This window comes from Schistocerca piceifrons, chromosome 4 (assembly GCF_021461385.2).
Source record: "Schistocerca piceifrons isolate TAMUIC-IGC-003096 chromosome 4, iqSchPice1.1, whole genome shotgun sequence".
Taxonomy (NCBI): Eukaryota; Metazoa; Arthropoda; class Insecta; order Orthoptera; family Acrididae; genus Schistocerca; species Schistocerca piceifrons.
In genome coordinates this window covers 454,629,035-454,644,825 of record NC_060141.1, presented here as the reverse complement: position 1 = coordinate 454,644,825, position 15,791 = coordinate 454,629,035, and positions in this window count along the sequence as shown.

The following is a 15,791-nucleotide window of genomic DNA, read 5'->3' as shown; positions in this document are numbered from 1 at the left end:
ATTGGTGGTGAGATATCGGTCTTTTTGTGGTGTTGTACACTGTGGACGTCCCGTTCTGTAGCGCCTTTCCTGACTGCTGGAATCGTTGTCAAAATCTTGAGATCACACTTTGTGGCACACGGAGGGTCTGTGCTACGACCTACTGTGTATGACCAGCCTCCAGTCGCCCTAGCATTCAATCCCTCATAACGTCATCAATATGTGTTCTTTGAGCCATTTTCAAAACACAGTCACTATTAGCACGTCTGAAAACGCCTGCACACTTGTTCGCTGCACCGTACTCTGACATGCACCAACACATCTCTGCGTATGTGGACTGCTGCCCGCGCGCCCTGCGACGACCGCAGCTCAAATGCACCGCATTGTCATACCCCGAGGTGATTTAAACCCGCAAACCGCCCACCATAGCATTGTTTCACCATGTATCTGCATTATCTTTAATTTATAAGTATGAGTGTATATATGAACAAAGTAAGATAAGCTTTGTTTTCGGGCAATGTGATCTCCATCAGGAGCCGTGAAACGAGAGGCAAGGCACGCAACTCTCACAGAGATGTACGAACCAGTAATTATGTTTATAACACTACTTCGCCTGTAGTTGGTAATAAAGCTGATTTTACATGATACGTTTGCTTCAGGGAGTACGTTTTTCTTTCTCAAATTGTGTGTACGTAAGAAGTAACGATGACATCATTACACGTAATTTTGAGAGACCTTTTCCTGTAATATTGGCTTCACATAACTTGTAAGCAGATATAAATTCGGTAGTGTTACAAGAAGCGAAAATACACGAATAAACTGACATGTTGTGGCAAAAGGCTAAAGTTACTAGCTCCGACAACTTCATAAATTTTTTTCATACGAGGATTTAATCAGAACAGAGCAGTAACTCGTGCTTTGGCTGAAATCCTATTAGCAGGTGCCGACACGCTGAAGGCACGTGGGGAAAGGTTCGCCCCTCAGCAGGGTCACGACTGAGTTATATCAGTGCTCCGGTACTACTGCGACCTGCAGCTAATTAATATGCGTCGTGGCACTGCTAACAAGAAAAAACTCCGAGTGTGGGCGGAACGTGCGAATTAGTGCCGTCAACCACTCATCAGAATCCTGCCTCGGCGGGTCTAACGAGTGCTCAAAACGTTTCAGGAGTGAAGTGTTAATTTTCTCTGGCTGACGGATGAGCTTTGGTAGGTAAAAGAACATATTGCGCTGATATTCAACGTATTGAGAAACATCAGATTAGCCTACTTCGAAATATTCATCGGAAATGAGGACCTTCTTTTTGGGGGGTGGGGGGTGGGGGGTGGGGGGTGGGGGGAGGGAGAGTTTACAGGCAACTGTACATTCATTTTTGACTTACAAGGGGAGGCCGCTAATTGTGAAATTCAGATTCGATTCATACTGCGCATAATAAAAGCTCATGGCCAGAGGTGTAATGTGGCAAAGCACCAAGATGCACTTCTCAGCCATTGTCGAGAAAATCGACAGTTAAAAGAAACCGTTGCGGTGAAATACTCTCTACGATTAATAATTCTCTACAGCGTCGTGGCGCAGCGGTAAGCGCTCTGGTTCATAATCCGAAGGTCGCCGGATCGAATCTCGCGCTATGCAACCTTTTTTTTTTTTAGTATTTGTTTTTTATAATTCATATATATATATATATATATATATATATATATATATATATAATTCCCGGCAATCAGTTGCAACAATTATGCATATAATAAGTTGTTGAAAGTCGTTTGTCGTGGAAAAACTGGCGACTTCGAACATCATTATGTTTTCCGCAAACAAAGTTGTATTTCACAAATGTTATTAATTGTCTTCATAATGTTAACCACGTATAGTTAACGGAAGACGTAGGAACGATATTCCGAAACGAATACGTATAGCGTAAGTCAAACGTTCGAATAAGAATAGAGACCCCACGAACACAAATTTGCTGTGGCAGGTATGAAATATAAACTCCGTTACTCGCTCGTTACACTTGAATGACAGATGTTGAATGGGCCGAAACGAGCCGCCGCATAACAGCGTAGTTGCCTGCTAACTTCGATAGGAGGTAGTGCGGTCCCTAGCGCAACTTATAACATTGTCGAAAATCAGTGCGGACGGGAGAGCTTTGGTACACCCTGTTAAAAAAAACGGAAAAATGGAGGTGGTACAATTGGAGAGCGATCCGCCTTCACCAACATGCATAAGCAATTCATTAATACTTTATATATATATATTTGAATTACAAAAAACTAATAATAAAAAAAATTGCATGGTGCGAGATTCGATCGGGCGACCTTCGGATTACGAACCCGAGCGCTTACCGCTGCGCCACGACGCTGTAGAAAATTGTTGATCGTCGAGAGTATTTCACCGCAACGGTTTCTTTTAACTGTCGATTTTCTCGACAACGGCTGAGAAGTGCATCTTGGTGCTTTGCCACATTACACCTCTGGCCATGAGCTTTTATTATGCGCAGTATGAATCGAATCTGAGTTTCACAATTGGCGGCCTCCCCTTGTTAGCGTAAGATGTACGCTAGTCCCTCGGTTCTGCAGTAGATCTCTCCACACTGATTTTTGTAGTTACTGTACGTGGGGTGCACAAAGATATGGAAACAACACACAACACGCCGTATTGTCATATCTTCTAATATGGTGTAGGAAAACTATTTATAATCGTCTCTGAATGAATAAACACAAATCCGGTACGAACATCTTAACTTTTGCTGTCTTGTCCTCAGTTGCGTATTATATTGCGGTATGTTGATAATTTTACTTTTGGACCTTCTAATTACAACTGAATGAAACATAAATTTCAGTGCGATAACCGTTTCGCCTTTATAATAATGGTGAAACGTGTATGGTACGAAACCTACACTACCGGCCATTAAATTTGTTACATCACGAAGATGACGTGCTAGAGACGCGAAATTTAACCGACAGGAAGAAGATGCTGTGACATGCAAATGATTAGCTTTTCAGAGCATTCACACAAGGTTGGCGCCGGTGGCGACACCTACAACGTGCTGACATGAGGAAAGTTTCCAACCGATTTCTCACACACAAACAGCAGTTGACCGGCGTTGAATGGTGAAACGTTGTTGTGATACTTCGTGTAAGGAGGAAAAATGCGTACCATCACGTTTCCGACTTTGATAAAGGTCGGATTGTAGCTTATCGCGATTGCGGTTTATCGTATCACGACATTGCTGCTCGCGTTGGTCGAGATCCAATGACTGTTAGCAGAATATGGAATCGGTGGGTTCAGGAGGGTAACGCCATGCTGGTCCCAACGGCCTCGTATCACTAGCAGCCTAGATGACAGGCATCTTATCCGCATGGCTGTAACGGATCGTGCAGCCACGTCTCGATCTCTGAGTCAACAGATGGTGACGTTTGCAAGACAACAACCATCTGCACGAACAGTTCGACGACGTTTGCAGCAGCATGGACTATCAGCTCGGAGTCCATTGCTTCGGTTATCCTTGACGCTTCATCACAGACAGGAGCGCCTGTGATGGTGTACTCAACGACGAACCTGGGTGCATGAATGGGAAAACGTCATTTTTTCGGATGAATACAGGTTCTGTTTACAGCATCATGATGGTCGCATCCTTGTTTGGCGACATCACGGTGAACACACATTGGAAGCGTGTATTCATCGCCATACTGGCGTATCACCTGGCGTGATGGTAGGGGGTGCCATTGGTTTCACGTCTCGGTCACCTCTTGTTCGCATTGACGGCACTTTCAACAGTGGACGTTACATTTCAGATGTGTTACGACCCGTGGCTCTACCCTTCATTCGATCCCAGCGAAACCCTACATTTCAGCAGGATAATGCACGACCGCATGTAGCAGGTCCTGTACGGGCCTTTCTGGATACAGAAAATGTTCGACTGCTGCCCTGGCCAGCACATTCTCCAGATCTCTTACCAACTGAAAACGTCTGGTCAATGGTGGCCGAGCAACTCTCTCGTCACAATACGCCAGTCACTACTCTTTATGAACTGTGGTATCGTGTTGAAGCTGCATGGGCAGCTGTAGCTGTACACGCCATCCAAGCTCTATCTGCCTCAATGCCCAGGCGTATCAAGGCCGTTATTACGGCCAGAGGTGGTTGTTCTGGGTACTGATTTCTCAGGATCTATGCGCGCAAACTGCGTGAAAATGTAATCACATGTCAGTTCTAGTATAATATATTTGTCCAATGAATACCCGTTTATCATCTGCATTTCTTCTTATGTAGCAATTTTAATGGGCAGTAGTGTATGTTTCATTCAGTTGTAATTAGACGGTCCAAAAATAAAGATCATCAGCATACCCTAACAGATGCTGCATGGTTTCCGAAACAATCTAATACCATTCTTCCTACAAAACAGTGGCAAGTTTAGGTAATGATAATGGAGGTGGATTTCGATCGCGCAACGTTCCCTCCATAGTAGACTGCAAAGGCTCAATAATATTGAGATCTGATAACTGTGGCGGCCAGGGGCGATGCGACAATTCATCCTCGTGCTCACAAAACCAATCCTGGATGATGCGAGCTATATGAACAGGGGGCTTGTCGTCTTGGCACACAGCATCACCACTGAGGAACAAACATTGTATCGTGGGATGAACCTGATTAGCCAAAGATATCATATAATGCTTGGCAGTAATGCGAGTTGCAGAGTGATCATAGTGATCATGGAACACCGTGATACGGCTGCGAACCCCCCGTCTCCAGCGAAACGTAGTGAAATACAATCGTTGCACAAGGTACTAAACGTAATTACGTACATGAAAGATCGTCAGCTGCGTACAAAAAAAAAACTATTAACTATTATGAACAGATTTCGGATAAGTCCGCAGCGATATGATCGTGTAGTGCATAAGAATAACTTCTGGTATTCAGGGAAGGACAAGACGCACTTGTTACAAATGTTTGTGAGTTTCTAGGATCTTCGATACAACTTGCAGCATGTGCAGGAAACACTTGATGGGTACATAGTTTCAAACAGTGCTACAGAATTGGAAGATAATGAGATATCGAATGATGTGTCAAGCTGACGATGCACAACAAACTGCGGAATCGGCCCGAAAATTTAAATTTGCTGTTGAGATACAGACACTTATCCCATCGTTTAGTGAAGAATTTGTTTTCAGCTCCAAACAATCGCGATTTGAAAAGGAAATGCATGTGAAAGAAACCCTGCTGACACTTAATCCGCATGGTAAATTGGCTGGAAAATAATTTATTGTGTTACAAGAAGTTGGAGGTGCTCCGGCCCCTACGATTCTTTCTCGTCTGCATGGTCTTACTAGGGCAGTTGGGAACATTTACGTCACAGCAAGCAACACTGGAAAAATGGGCATAAGATAACTATAACTATGGGATGAGCACTGCATTTGGGCAGTGGCTAGCCACAATAACTTACCTTTGCTTAATTCCTGTTTTGTATATAAAAATCGTACTCCTTTAGAACACACTATCCCTCCTGAACAGTGTGTGACATTGCAGTTCATACCACATGGAACCATTGGACAAATTCAGTCTCTCGATGAAACCACCTGGCACATTAAAACTGTGTGCCGGACCGAGACTCGAACTCGGGACTTTTGCCTTTCGCGGGCAAGTGATCTACCATCTGAGCTATCCAAGCACGACTCACGCCCCGTCCCCACAGCTTTACTTCTGCAGTATCTCATCTCCTACTTTACAAACTTTACAGAAGCTCTCCTGGGAACCTTGAAGAACTAGCACTCCTGAAAGAAAGGATATTTCGGAGACATGGCTTAGCCACAGCCTGGGGGAAGTTCCCAGGATGAGATTTTCGCTCTGCAGCCTAGTGTGCGCTGATATGAATCTTCCTGGCGGATTAAAACTGCGTGCCGGGCCGAGACTCGAACTCGGGACTTTTGCCAGTCTCTCGATGTTTGTTTTCCCCCCGCCTAAAAAAATATATTATCATATTATCTGTAGCTACGTCTTAAAGGATAGCCAGTTTCACAATAAGCTCCAAGACAGAGTGTTCCGCATTCGGTCTCATGTCATCACATTCCATCAGTTCTCATCACCCCGTTCTATGCACATTCCTTAAGAGTGGATACTTAGCTGAAGTGCTCCACTGTTTAAAAATAACTTCCAAGGAGTTCACCTTAAATCTTGATGGCGCGAACCTTTGTGATCGCTGCGGCGCGCCATTTTTCGTTCGATTTTCATGGTACAAGTTAATGGTGTGTTTTGAACATTTCTTGAATGTCGACGATGGCCATTTTGTGAAGTGTAATACATATGTCCCAAAGAAGAATGATCTGTATACCTGCCGGACACTCACTTCCTGTCGCTCTCCCGCTGCACATGGTGAGTCATTAGAAGCTAATATTTTTGCTATCATAATTTTCAACACAAGACTTTTAAATGAGCCTTACTTGAGGTTGAGCCTGTGTCCCCACACTCAATGGCTTGCTTCTTAATTGATGGTGTTTTCCCTCTTCTTTGTATGTGGTATAAATCATAGGTACGCAATAGCAAACACTTTGACTACCTTGGTTACAGAAGCACCAACAACTTGCCTACGTTCGAATTCGCTTAGCTCAGGGACAATGCATTCTCGACCACACAAAACACTGTTATAGCCACGACTGACACTTTCAACACATTGAGGGCATTGCACAGGTAACGTTCGTGGTGAAATACGATAGCGCAACCTGCAGGTTTGGCTAACACCTTCATTTATGTTCAACCACACATTTTTCACGGATTTACCATATGTTTGTCCACCACCTGTACATGGCACCGTTGGTGGTAATGTAAACATCAGACCGGTTGAATAAGTCAGATGTACAGAGTGGCAATTATTGAACTACATGAAAAGAAGTAAATTAGTTCAAAGTGGTTCAAATGGCTCTGCGCACTATGGGACTTAACTTCTGAGGTCATCAGCCCCTAGAACTTAGAACTACTTAAACCTAACTAACCTAAGGACATCACACACATCCATGCCCGAGGCAGGATTCGAACCTGCGACCGTAGTGGTCACGCGGTTCCACATTGAAGCGCCTAGAACCGCTCGGCCACCCCGGCTGGCCGTAAGTTAGTTACAAACTACGCCGTGCACACACCTAATTCAATACGTAAACGTCACTACAGATATTCGGATTTAGGTTATGACATGTTCGATACGCTTGCCATCATTGGCAATGATGTGGCGCAGATGAATAGAGAAATTCTGCATGACCCACTAAAGTGTCGGAACATCGATGCTGTCGATGACCTTCCGAGTGGTTGTTTTCAGCTCAACAATGGCTTTGGAGTTATTACTCTACACTTTGTCTTCAATATACCCCCACAAAAAGGAGTCTCATGTGTTCGAGAATAAGCGGCTAATGGAGGCCCTTGCCAGTGGCCTCTTGGATACCCCAGAACCAGAATGCGGTCACCAAAGTGCTTCTCCAGGACATCAAACATTTCCGTCTTGCATGGAAACATCTTGTCGGAATAAGGATCACTGTGAGTAATGGGTATGAAATTATCTTCCAAAACCTTCACTTACCGTTCAGTGGTCACCGTGCCACCAAGGAATATCTCACCGATTATTCCGTGACTGGACATTGCACACAGTCACCCGTTGAGGCAGAAGAGACGACTCCATCGCGAAATGCGGGTTCTCAGTCACCCAAATGCGCTGTACGGTTATACACTCCTGGAAATTGAAATAAGAACACCGTGAATTCATTGTCCCAGGAAGGGGAAACTTTATTGACACATTCCTGGGGTCAGATACATCACATGATCACACTGACAGAACCACAGCCACATAGACACAGGCAACAGAGCATGCACAATGTCGGCACTAGTACAGTGTATATCCACCTTTCGCAGCAATGCAGGCTGCTATTCTCCCATGGAGACGATCGTAGAGATGCTGGATGTAGTCCTGTGGAGCGGGTTGCCATGCCATTTCCACCTGGCGCCTCAGTTGGACCAGCGTTCGTGCTGGACGTGCAGACCGCGTGAGACGACGCTTCATCCAGTCCCAAACATGCTCAATGGGGGACAGATCCGGAGATCTTGCTGGCCAGAGTAGTTGACTTACGCCTTCTAGAGCACGTTGGGTGGCACGGGATACATGCGGACGTGCATTGTCCTGTTGGAACAGCAGGTTCCCTTGCCGGTCTAGGAATGGTAGAACGATGGGTTCGATGACGGTTTGGATGTACCGTGCACTATTCAGTGTCCCCTCGACGATCACCAGTGGTGTATGGCCAGTGTAGGAGATCGCTCCCCACACCATGATGCCGGGTGTTGGCCCTGTGTGCCTCGGTCGTATGCAGTCCTGATTGTGGCGCTCAACTGCACGGCGCCAAACACGCATACGACCATCATTGGCACCAAGGCAGAAGCGACTCTCATCGCTGAAGACGACACGTCTCCATTCGTCCCTCCATTCACGCCTGTCGCGACACCACTGGAGGCGGGCTGCACGATGTTGGGGCGTGAGCGGAAGACGGCCTAACGGTGTGCGGGACCGTAGCCCAGCTTCATGGAGACGGTTGCGAATGGTCCTCGCCGATACCCCAGGAGCAACAGTGTCCCTAATTTGCTGGGAAGTGGCGGTGCGGTCCCCTACGGCACTGCGTAGGATCCTACGGTCTTGGCGTGCATCCGTGCGTCGCTGCGGTCCGGTCCCAGGTCGACGGGCACGTGCACCTTCCGCCGACCACTGGCGACAACATCGATGTACTGTGGAGACCTCACGCCCCACGTGTTGAGCAATTCGGCGGTACGTCCACCCGGCCTCCCGCATGCCCACTATACGCCCTCGCTCAAAGTCCGTCAACTGCACATACGGTTCACGTCCACGCTGTTGCAGCATGCTACCAGTGTTAAAGACTGCGATGGAGCTCCGTATGCCACGGCAAACTGGCTGACACTGACGGCGGCGGTGCACAAATGCTGCGCAGCTAGCGCCATTCGACGGCCAACACCGCGGTTCCTGGTGTGTCCGCTGTGCCGTGCGTGTGATCATTGCTTGTACAGCCCTCTCGCAGTGTCCGGAGCAAGTATGGTAGGTCTGACACACCGGTGTCAATGTGTTCTTTTTTCCATTTCCAGGAGTGTATTTTCACGGGTAAATGGCCGACGACAACAAGGTGCGTACGCACTTCCGTACTAATTCCACATTATGCCAACCGCGCAGTTTGAACGTCCTAACGCAATCCGTTTAGAAGATATGACGATTTTATTTCATATAGTTCGATAACTGTCATCCTGTATTTCGAGACGAGTAGTCTGTTTGTGTTAAGTTCAGTTTCCAGCCTCTTCTTTCCATTCTTTTAATTTTAATAAGTTACGATTTAACAAATATGACATTAATGTAATTCATGTATTCATCTTATACAAGGTGGGCAAAAAGTAGGTGGTAATAAGGTCAGAGATAGGTGGGGACCGTCAGATCAAGCAAAATTTTCCGGTAACCACAGGACGGGAACGCAGTGCTGCGTTGGTCGTAAAACAACAGCCAATCAGCCACGTTCGTGGGGAAATGTGTGCATTTAAATTATCTTCTCTCAGCTAATATTTGTTATGCTAAGGAGCGAAGTTAATTATTTAATTAACTGGTACCGTTTCAAGTCGAAGACAGCAAACTTTAAATTCCTGTCCATGTCTGCTTACACAGAAAGTGAGTTTTCTGTGATGTTTACTGGATACAGCTTGTCTGCTACATCAACTACACTAAACGTACCCTGGTGCCACTAACTTTTTAGGGTAAAACTGGGCTGAAGAAACGGTACTGTACGAAGATGTTGTACAGCGAAGTGTAATGTTAATAATTATGAAATCTAAAGGCAATATATTTTCCTTTTTGCTTATGTACAAAGACAATAAATAAACTTTCATTCCAACAAATACAGTAGAACAGTAAGTGTGAACTAAGGGTTCGCCATGATTATCATCATCATCGTCTTCCTTGAAGTGTGGTCCTTTTGGCCTGTTACGTTCTCGTCGAGAAGTTCTACTGACATATGTAAATCTTGTGATCTTGCACAGTTGAAGTGATAGTGTAGCATGGAGTTTGGGATTCTCTTTGAACTCATTCGTTGTAGATGTTTTGGTAGTTCTGAATATAATGTGTGATGGGTACCATTTGTTCTTTTTATGATCCCATTTGGTTTGTCTCAAGAATTTCGTTTTACAGTCTGGTAGTCTTTTCGCATCTTTTACCTTGATTGTCCAGGCTTCCCTGCTATACCTCAGCATAGTCTTTCTAATGTCTTATAAAGGCGTATTTTCAGTTATTTCTCTTTTTTCCGGAAAAAATAGTTTATAGACCAAATGGGTGAATGTGTTCACTCTTTTTAGAATTTCATTCCTCAAACAGATCTTACTTTGAAATGTGTATTTTTCCCAGAGGGTCATAGCTTTTGGTTTTTTGGTGATAATGTTCATGCAGGGTTTCTCGCATGTGAACTGTAAATTGTGTACAGAACGCTGCAGGTCATCTTCTGTAGATGCTGCGAAAGCTACATCAACTGCAAATAGTAAAGTATCTAGCTTTTTGTGTCTATTGATTTTAATGTCTTTGCTTTTGAATGATTTTATTCATATGAATAATGAAGAACTGTGTTGAAAGGCCGCGTCCCTGTCGTACTCCTGCAGGTGTTCTGCACCATTCTGATAATTTGTCTTCTTCCTTGACACAGATAAAATTTGTTCTGTAAGAAATCAGTTTCTGGACGTTTTGTACATGTTATCGATATCTTTCTGGGAAACACGATCACTGGAACAATTTATAATAATTTATTTCTGTGACTTTGTGAAAAGCTTATTTGAAATAGACGGAGACAGTTTGTGTTTCTAGACTAAATGCTCTACGTTTCTTCTGTTAGCAGTTACAATGGAAAATAGCTAGGATGGCATAATCTTCCTTTTCGAAAGACTCTTTTGCTCCTCAACCACGATGGGTTCATTTATTTTTGAGGATGTTCGCAGAAAATTTATATGCTGAGTTCAGTAAGCTTATTCCTCGGTAGTTGTCACAGTGAAGCCAGGAATGGCAATTGATTTAGCACTCCTCTCAAGTATATAGTCTACTGATCACATCATGGTTGAGGAATCTGTCTGTAAATGACTTGCTTGGATATCGAACAGCTCTAGATTTATTGAATCGTCTTCTTTGGTTTTGCTACTTTTTATTTCGTTTAGTACTTTTTTAATCCACGCTTTGAGATGGTTTCTCTTGAATAATTCCTTGAGAGTTGGACTGTATAAAATTCTGATGTTTGAGTCAATAGAATCTGAGAGTGCTGCAACCATTTAGGTAGAGGGATTGCATTCACTTCCACATTTTCTTTTACCTCACTGTTTTTCCTATGTACACTCCTGGAAATTGAAATAAGAACACCGTGAATTCATTGTCCCAGGAAGGGGAAACTTTATTGACACATTCCTGGGGTCAGATACATCACATGATCACACTGACAGAACCACAGCCACATAGACACAGGCAACAGAGCATGCACAATGTCGGCACTAGTACAGTGTATATCCACCTTTCGCAGCAATGCAGGCTGCTATTCTCCCATGGAGACGATCGTAGAGATGCTGGGTGTAGTCCTGTGGAACGGCTTGCCATGCCATTTCCACCTGGCGCCTCTGTTGGACCAGCGTTCGTGCTGGACGTGCAGACCGCGTGAGACGACGCTTCATCCAGTCCCAAATATGCTCAATGGGGGACAGATCCGGAGATCTTGCTGGCCAGGGTAGTTGACTTACACCTTCTAGAGCACGTTGGGTGGCACGGGATACATGCGGACGTGCATTGTCCTGTTAGAACAGCAAGTTCCGTTGCCGGTCTAGGAATGGTAGAACGATGGGTTCGATGAAGGTTTGGATGTACCGTGCACTATTCAGTGTCCCCTCGACGATCACCAGTGGTGTACGGCCAGTGTAGGAGATCGCTCCCCACACCATGATGCCGGGTGTTGGCCCTGTGTGCCTTGGTCGTATGCAGTCCTGATTGTGGCGCTCACCTGCACGGCGCCAAAAACGCATACGACCATCATTGGCACCAAGGCAGAAGCGACTCTCATCGCTGAAGACGACACGTCTCCATTCGTCCCTCCATTCACGCCTGTCGCGACACCACTGGAGGCGGGCTGCACGATGTTGGGGCGTGAGCGGAAGACGGCCTAACGGTGTGCGGGACCGTAGCCCAGCTTCATGGAGACGGTTGCGAATGGTCCTCGCCGATACCCCAGGAGCAACAGTGTCCCTAATTTGCTGGGAAGTGGCGGTGCGGTCCCCTACGGCACTGCGTAGGATCCTACGGTCTTGGCGTGCATCCGTGCGTCGCTGCGGTCCGGTCCCAGGTCGACGGGCACGTGCACCTTCCGCCGACCACTGGCGACAACATCGATGTACTGTGGAGACCTCACGCCCCACGTGTTGAGCAATTCGGCGGTACGTCCACCCGGCCTCCCGCATGCCCACTATACGCCCTCGCTCAAAGTCCGTCAACTGCACATACGGTTCACGTCCACGCTGTCGCGGCATGCTACCAGTGTTAAAGACTGCGATGGAGCTCCGTATGCCACGGCAAACTGGCTGACACTGACGGCGGCGGTGCACAAATGCTGCGCAGCTAGCGCCATTCGACGGCCAACACCGCGGTTCCTGGTGTGTCCGCTGTGCCGTGCGTGTGATCATTGCTTGTACAGCCCTCTCGCAGTGTCCGGAGCAAGTATGGTGGGTCTGACACACCGGTGTCAATGTGTTCTTTTTTCCATTTCCAGGAGTGTATTTGTCTTTTAACAATTGTGTTTTCCCATGATATTCTATCTTCATGTTTCTTTGTTGACAGGTATTTCACAAATGCTTCTTGTTCTTTCCAGCATCATCATCCCATTTTCTTAATCCTTTCTTCCTTCGTCATTTTGCTTTTTCTCCAAGACTCTCACTGGTAGCTCTCTTAGAATTTATTAGAAAGCCTCCTATTCTTCTTGCGAGCTCTTTTTTATAGGTTTTTTCATTAGCTCATCACACAGTCTTTGGTTTAAGCTAAGTATAGTGGGGGTCTCTCGAAATTCTTGCATAAAAGGCAAGTTCTTTATTCATTGGCAGTTGGTTGTACTCTTTTTTAAGCCATGTTGCTCTTATTCTTAAGGAGCTTAGTAGAAGGCAGTAATCAGATTCAGTTTCAGGACCTCGAAATACTCTTTGCATCCAGTACCATTTCAACCACTATTACTGGCTTGAAGTTCCTGGCTTCCAAAGTAAATTTGTGGCTCGCTTTATGTTTGAACTATGACAACGGCAAAAAGTTAAATTTTAAGCTCTCTCTTTATATACTCAGACAACTTTTTTTATAGAAAATGTTCGAAATTGCTGTTTAAAACATCGCTAACGAGGTGAAATCGTCGATGAAATGATTGGAACATTCTTCCGAAAGTTCCTGGCATGTTGCGAACGGTAGTCGCGATCTGAAATTCCAACGAGCTCTTCGCTGACCGCTTGTCTTTGTGTGGCCCTAAAACAACAATGGTGCGTTTACGACCTATGGGTATCTAGAAAATTTAGCTTGCTTCGCCTACTCTGCTCAGACCTTTTTCTCCACCTTGTAGTTACATTACTCAAACAATACTGTTACCCAATTTACTTATGTAATAAAAGCGGAAAAGACACAGTATGGCCGATGTCAGGAGAATTATATGAGTGACATTACGGTTATCGCTTGCCTCATTGGCTGAACAGAAAACGTGTCTGCCTCATGAAGGATCCGGCTTCGATTCCTAGGATCGTTAATAATTTTAGCTTGATGGTGGGATTAGAATTGAGTAAATTAGCTTCTTTAGGTTAATTTAGGAGATACTTGAATCAGAAGTACTGGCCCGACTGGAGAAAGCGACAAAAAGTACTGGAAAAAGGATGTGAAAAACCAACGCTCCTTCGCACGGACTCCAACGATGTCGCTGTTGAGTCTTTAGTCGGCAGCGCGTCTTCAACGAGGATTGGCCGCGGGGCTGTTATTGTGCCATCTGCTGAATGTACAAGGGGTAGAGTTTTAATTATCACATCGGAAAAGTGAAATTACATAATTAATTTTTTGTCCGTGTGCAGGTGAATGTCTGCGGTTCTGGCACATACTGAAATTCCTGCACCACAGTACTCCTCAGCACGTCGCCAGAGGAGCTAAAAGTAAACGGCACCGTCCTTTTTAAAGTAAACAATCGTGCTGTAATTCGTTTTCTGCATTTGGAGGCGAACAAGGCTGCAAGAGTCCATACTGAGTTGGTGGAAGTGTACGGCAACAATGCACCATCGCATGATACCCTGGTCGGGTGGCACAGAAGCTTCCAGTGAGGTCAAACAAGTCTGAAACCGAACTGGTAGACTGTCTCTCTGCGCAAAACGTGGAACCACTAGAGGAGATCCCGGTGCTCGACGACGAGCACATGGCAGTCTAAGTAATAATGGAAAACGTGAAAAGCAGACGCAGGTAAGTTTTCAACATGTTACACGACATTTTAAACGCGAAATAGGTCGCACTCGCAGCGTTTTGTGTCTGCTCAAAACCTAGCCAGCAGCAGACGTGTTGCAACTGTGTCGTACCAATTCAGACGACTTCTTATAATCCCCGTGGACGATTGGTGGGGCATCACTATGACCGCTAGGCAAAAAAGTAAGGACACCGTTGGAAACACGTGGATTCACCATCGCTGAATAAGAAGATACAACCATATAGGTTGACTGTTACATGGAAAATAACAGCAACCAGCACTTTTTACAATGCTGTTTATTTCTTTAAATAGCAGCGTTTCTGATTTAGAACATTAGAGGTTCATCTTCTGACAGCTAATTCACGTTAAGACATATTTTACATTAGCTTTCACTTTTTGTAAATGTAAAATCTGTTTTAACGTGAACTATCCGTCTGAAAATGAACCTGTAATGTTCGAAACCGGTAACAGCGCTATTTAAATAAATAAATAGCATTGTAAAAAGTGGCTGGTTACTGTTATCGTCTATGCAAGACTCGACCTATATTTTTTACACAGCCATTGGCTCAAAAAGTCAGTTTTCAACAAAATAGACGCAACTATAATTTTGTTAAGTGATGCTATCTGTGTTTTTTCGGATTTGGTAACGTGGCTGTCGAGTTATACAATTTAAACACCTTTCCTACACTCTGACTAAAATTACTTCATGAGTTATAATTCGTTTCCTCCATTCAGAACAGTTCCCCGTTACCCACTGCCACAACAATTACTCAGGTCACTTCTAGTTACTTGTCTGACTTTCCTTTTATCTCGTATTTCAGCATATGCGATAACCACATGCAAAACAACACACACACACACACACACACACACACACACGTAACGGTGATAACGAAATACACACGTTTCATACGCAGCACTAACGAAACTTTGCTGGATTCTTCCGCAAAAGACGCTATTTAGCGTCACATATCACAAAAATCGGCTTACATTAGATAAGTTTATCACTACACTGCGTAAAGCCGAATTTTTGAAAGCTGCAGTAAGTCGTTGTGTCCGGTCGCCAGAATCATAAATACAGCACTTTTCCGCATTTTGTTTAAATGTAATTTTTGTTGTTGTTTGATTTCTAAAAATTTGCCACGTCATTTTCATCATCGTATTGAAATTTTTATTCGCTCTTATTTTTCTTCCTATCATTCTTTTTTCGTCTGGAATGTGCTTGTGTCGCCTATAATTTGCAACTAAGTGCCAGCCGGTACTGCTCATTGGTTAGAAACGCGACAGTCCATGTAGCCAGTGTGAGGATAA